Genomic DNA, 6,170 nt, shown 5'->3' with positions numbered 1-6,170 from the left:
GCATTCTTTTTTTCTTAATAGTTCATTTTTATTGTGTTTTTCCATTACCATTTATCCCCCTTATACCTTCTTCCACCTCAGCCCACTCTCCCCCTGCAAGCACCACACTGTTGTCCATGTCCATGAGTTATTTTTTTTTGCTCTATTCCTCCACCGAAACCCCTCCATAGTCATCACCCTGCTTTCCATCTATGAGTCTGTCTCTATTTTGTTTGTTAGTTCACTTTGATCATTAAATTCCACATATGAGCGAAATCATATGGTATTTGTCTTTCTCTGACTGGCTTATTTTACTCAGCATAATGTCCTCCAGGTCCATTCATGCTGTCACAGAGGGTAAAATTTCCTTATTTTTTAATGGCTGAGTAGTATTCAATTGTGTAAATGTACCATAGCTGTTTTATCCACTCATCTACTGATGGACACTTCAAGCATTCTTTTCTAAGTTTTGACTTTAAATATATTGTACATGAATATACTAAATAGATTTGAGTATAATTTTTTTCTTGATACCATTTGTGAAGTTGAATTTAAATCTCAAAGTAAGTTAATAGAAAAACATGAATCCTTCAATTTGCCTCTTAATTAGATGATTAGTCATACCTGTCCATTTTAATATTTGATGCAAATTTGAGGTCTTAGAAAAAAAGATTATCTATGTAATAATGCATGAGCTTATTTCAATGGTTTCCTGGCTGTTCTTCCCCAAACATGAATTTGCCTAGGGAATAAGGAAGAAAAAAATATCTTTTCCCTTTTGACAAGTAAGTATTCAGTTATGTTCCTTGTTGCTATGGCCACAGGTATGACAATATCAGAGCTTGGGGTCCTACTATGGTGTAGTTCAGTCTGATACAAATGGAATGAAGTAAAAAAAAATAGAGGTTAGGAGTGTTTGGAAATAATCATTGGGCAAATGGGGCTAACTGTGACACTAATTGCTCTTCTATAAAAACTTTAGTGGATAGCCCTGGCTGGTATGGCTCAGTGGATTGAGTGCTGGCCTGGAAACTGAAAGATCACCAGTTCAATGCCCAGTCAGGGCACATACCTGGGTTGTGAGCCAGGTCCCCAGCTGGGGGCATGTGAGAGGCAACCAATCAATGTATCTCTGTAACATTGATGTTTCTCTCCCTTGCTCTAAAAGTAAATAAAAAAATCTTTAAAAATTTTTAGTGGATAGTCTTCAGACAATAATAGCAATAGCATATTTACATATTTGATTTGTACTGTGCCTGGCACTAAGTGGTTTACATAAATAACTTTATTAAAACATTTGCAGATAGGGAAACTAAGTCTTGGAATTTAAGTAACTAGCCCAAGGTAATACAGTAATGAAATTCAAAATCCAGGTCTGAATCTAGAGTCCACACTCTTAATTTCTTAAACTCTATTGCAATGAGAGCCTAACTTCACAGCTACTAAAACCTCTAACCCAACTAAGAGCTTCAGAAATTTGTTTCTCTTTTATGCATTCTGATTACCAATGACAATGAAGGTAGGTGATCTCAAAATGGCCCCTCTATTTACAATATGTACCATATAAATAGGCTACAAAGGAATAAGTTCTTTCTCTTCTGTCTGTAAGTACAATAGCTACATGTTCTGGACTTTCCAAAAAGGAAAGGGAGGGAAGAGAAAAAGAAGGCATTCCAATGCTTTCCCTGTCCATGTTTCCATTTTCACTTTCAGTAACTCTTTCCCTCATAAAATATGCTTAGGCAATAGCCAAATGGTTATAATTACTTGCACATACTATGTTGTTTCTCACCTTTCTCAACTCTGAGCCTTTGGTCAGGTTGCTTCTGTTTGCATGGAATACCCTTCTATGCCCCTTCATCTGGAAGAGCTGCCAATTAACCATTCATGTCCATCACCTACTTTAGGAAGCCTTCTTTCACACTTATTCTTTTCCTTCATAATAACTTATGCAAAGCTTTATATTGTCAAGTTTTCTACACTGTATCTTAATTGTTTATTTCTGGATTTTCTTGTCTTAGTTGTGACATCCTTAAGAATGGGTATTCTGTCTAATTTGTATTTGTATTCCCAATATTTAGCAGAATGATTGCCATACACATTCAATAAATGTTTGTTGAATGAATAAATGAACTAATATTTAGGGAGCACCGATTATAAGCCAGGCCCTTTGCAAACATCAATTCATTTAGTCCTCAAAACAGACCTGTAAAGTATGTAGCAATATGTCAAGGTCAGTGGTGGAAGGACTTAAAGTACAGAGTTTCAGCTAGTAAGTGGCAGTTCAGGTAGTCAAACCCAGGCCTCCAAGATTCCCAAATCTGGCTCTGTCCATATAACTTTACTATTTCCTATTGTAGAGGACTGACTCTGGATTTCAAACATTTGTTTTCTGTGGCCATATATGATGCAAATGGTCCCCAAGTTTCAACATTTCCATGTATAAGTTACATCTCTAATATGTTCACTCACACTTAGATGTAGCTCACAATAACTGTGTCAAATAGCATATCCTGATTTATATTTGATAATTTTTTAATATGGTGACAGAAGATTGTCTGGAAGTCAGACCTGATTCTTTATGAATCTCTATCATTGAGTGTTTTAGACTGAGATTGGTCCTCTCATTGTGTATGTCAACCACAAGCAGAGATGACTTTTCTACTGCTTATAAATGAGGTCTAGGAACCTTAGCAAAAGATAGCAACAGAGATTCAAGAGTTATATAACTTTTTCTGTCAACACTTCTATAGTATTAGTTTTCGGTAAAGAATTAATATTCTTTAATCCAGGTGAATTTAATTGCATCATCCAGTTGGTGAGGAAGTATTACTGGGAATGCTCAGAAGCTTTTAAGAGTCCTCGTCCATGCTTAGATTTACTATCTCTCACATCTCCTCTCTGATGCCACTGAACGTCATCACCTGACTGTATCCAGCACTAATGGAACTAGTTTATGATCTCTGAAGCATTACTGGATACTAAAAGATTGAATCTAAATAGTTTGCTTTGACAGAGTTCATTACACTCTCCAGCACACACCTCATCTTTTTTCTACCTAAACAAGAAATCATCTGAAGCCACTTTCATTATTATAGGCCATGAAACTCTGTTTCTCTAGGTTACTAAGAGGCACTCTTCCTTTTTCCTCCTCAGACTGTGTTAAAGGTAAGAACGTAAGTGGCTGAGCCAGAATTAAATGCCTCAACTGACCCCAAGGCTCATGTTCTTTTTGTTACATTAAGCTACCTCCTGAGTTGTCCTCACAAGCCAGTGGAAATACTACCCAAATTCTAACCTTTCAGTGTCAGAATCACCACTTCCTTCTACGTGCTTCATTTCAAGAAGCAATAAGAAATATCCTGCTCTCTCCCCTTCCTCTCCGCCATCCGCTCGGCAGCCGCAAAGCAGTAACCATGTGTGAGTGTATCTCCATCCACGTTGGCCAGGCTGGTGTCCAGATCAGCAATGCCTGCTGGGACCTCTACTGCCTGGAACATGGCATCCATCCCAATGGCCAGATGCCAAGTGACAAGACCATTGGGGTGGGGGGGGGGAGATGACTCCTTCAATACCTTCTTCAGTGAGACAGGCGCTGGCAAGCACGTGCCCAGGGCAGTGTTTGTAGACCTGGAATCCACAGTCATTGATGAAGTTCACACCGGTACCTACCGCCAGCTTTTCCACCATGAGCAGCTGATCACAGGCAAGGAAGATGCTGCCAATAACTATGCCTGTGGGCATTACACCATTGGCAAGGAGATCATTGACCTCATCCTGGACCGAATTCGGAAACTGGCTGACGAGTGCTCAGGTCTTCAGGGCTTCTTGGTTTTCCACAGCTTTGGTGAGGGGACTGGTTCTGGGTTCACCTCCCTGCTGATGGAGAGCCTCTCCGTCAATTATGGCAAGAAGTCCAAGCTGGAGTTCTTCATTTATCCAGCCCTCCAGGTTTCCACAGCTGTAGAGGAGCCCTACAACTCCATCTTCACCACCCACACCAACCTGGAGCACTTTGATTGTGCCTTCATGGTTGACAATGAGGCCATATATGACATCTGTTGTAGAAACCTTGATATTGAGTGTCCCACCTACACTAACCTGAATAGGTTGATAGGTTAAATTGTGTCCTCCATCACTGCTTCCCTCAGGTTTGATGGAGCCCTGAATGTTGATCTGACTGAATTCCAGACCAACCTGGTGCCCTATCCCCGCATCTACTTCCCTCTGGCCACATATGCCCCTGTCATCTCTGCTGAGAAAGCCTACCATGAACAGCTTTCTGTAGTAGAGATCACCAATGTGTGCTTTGAGCCAGCAAACCAGATGGTGAAATGTGACCCCCATCACAGTAAATACATGGCTTGCTGCCTGTTGTACCATGGTGACGTGGTTCTCAAAGATGTCAATGCTGCCATTGCCACCATCAAGACCAAGCATACCATCCAGTTTGTGGACTGGTACCCCACTGACTTCAAAGTTGGCATTAATTGCCAGCCTCCCACTGTGGCGCCTGGTGTATACCTGGCCAAAGTACAGTGAGATGTGTGCATGCGGAGCAATACCACAGCTATTGCTGAGGCCTGGGCTCGCCTGGACCACAAGCTTGACCTGATATATGCCAAGCCTGCCTTTGTCCACTGGTATGTGGGTGAGGGCATGGAGGAGGGAGAGTTTTATGAGGCCCATGAAGACATGGTTAACCTAGAGAAGGATTATGAGGAGGTCGGTGTAGATTTTGTTGAAGGAGAGGGTGAGGAAGAAGGAGAGGAGTACTGAAGTTAAAATGTCACAATGGTGCTGCTTTCACAGGGAATCTTATTCTGTTTTAAACATTGAAAAGTTGTGGTCTGATCATTTAATTTGTATGTAGCAGTGTATACTCAAATACAGTTACTGACCTATGCTTTAAAACATGATGCTTTGTTACAGACCCAACCAGTCCATTTCTCTAACTGGTTTGTATAAAGTATTCCCTGGCTTAAATGATTAAAAAGAAATAAAGAAATATCCTCCCATGCTTTTCTTTACCAAAATTTTGTTAGGTCATTCAGAATAAGGTTCATTTTGCTAATCATGGCAGTAAGATATTTACATTAAGATTTCTTGAAGACTCTTCTAGGATAATTGCTTTGCATATTTCCTCTAACTTGTCACTAATTACATAGAAACCTTCCTGCCCAACTGTCAATGTATCTTTAGTTGAAGATAGGAATGCTAGTACCTTACTTCCTCCTGCAAACATCTGCAACTATGCTTCACCATCATTCCTGATGTGGTTTTATCCCACCTTGGCTGTATTTTCCTCCACTGGAGCAGAGTTAATTTTTTTTAATTTAATTTGTATTTAGTCCTCTATTCACTACCTAAAATCATATACATCTGTTTTCAAGTAAAGAACTTGGAGTTACAGGTGTAGAATGTGCATGGTTGTCAAGGAAAAGGGAGAAATAATGTCAAGATTCTGAACTCCAATATAAAGGGGAAAATAATGTTATGCTTGTAAACATCACACACCTGCTAAAAGTACACAACACTAGCTATACTACATGTGATACATTGATTTGTTTAACAAATGTTTATTGAGTGTCTATCATGTGTCAAGTGCTATTTCAGATGCTGGATATACATCAGTAAACAAAAATGACAGATTTCTGCTCCCATTGAGCTCACACTCTAACAGGGAAGGAGAGACAAACAATGACATAAAATCAATTAAATTATGTAGCATGTTAGAAGGTTATAAGTGTTCTGAAAAACTTAGCAACAGATAGAGAAAGGGTAAGTGGTAATGCATCGTGGTTTGGAAAGGATGCTCTATAGAATAGGATAATCAGGGTATACTTTATTGAGAAAGTGACACGTGAGCGAAGAACTGAAAGAAGGATAGAAGTTTGCCATCCACATATCTTAGGAAAGAATATTTTAGGCAGAGGGAAGAGACAGGAATAATGCAATATATATCAAATTTTCATCAACATAATAAAACCATGTAGCTGTCCAGCTCTCCCAACACCATTTGTTGAAGAGGTTATTTTTACTCCATTTTTATGCTTCTGCCCCCTTTGTCAAATATTAATTGACCATAGAGATGTGGGCTTATTTCTGGTCTCTATATTCTGTTACATTGATCTATGTATCTGTTCTTATGGCAGTACCAGACTATTTTGATTACAGTGGCCTTGTACAGT

General features: G+C 39.5%; 1 pseudogene; it reads left to right on the top strand.

Moving 5' to 3' along the window:
• Positions 1-3,395: 3,395 nt before the first annotated feature.
• Positions 3,396-4,758, top strand: LOC129073311 (tubulin alpha-1A chain-like; annotated as a pseudogene).
• Positions 4,759-6,170: the final 1,412 nt, after the last annotated feature.

This window comes from Pteronotus mesoamericanus, unplaced genomic scaffold (assembly GCF_021234165.1).
Source record: "Pteronotus mesoamericanus isolate MK-2021 breed Mesoamerican mustached bat unplaced genomic scaffold, CSHL_Meso_final contig_40, whole genome shotgun sequence".
NCBI lineage: Eukaryota > Metazoa > Chordata > Mammalia > Chiroptera > Mormoopidae > Pteronotus > Pteronotus mesoamericanus.
Note: the sequence above shows the minus strand (reverse complement) of the source record. Positions and strands in the feature narration are given on the sequence as shown.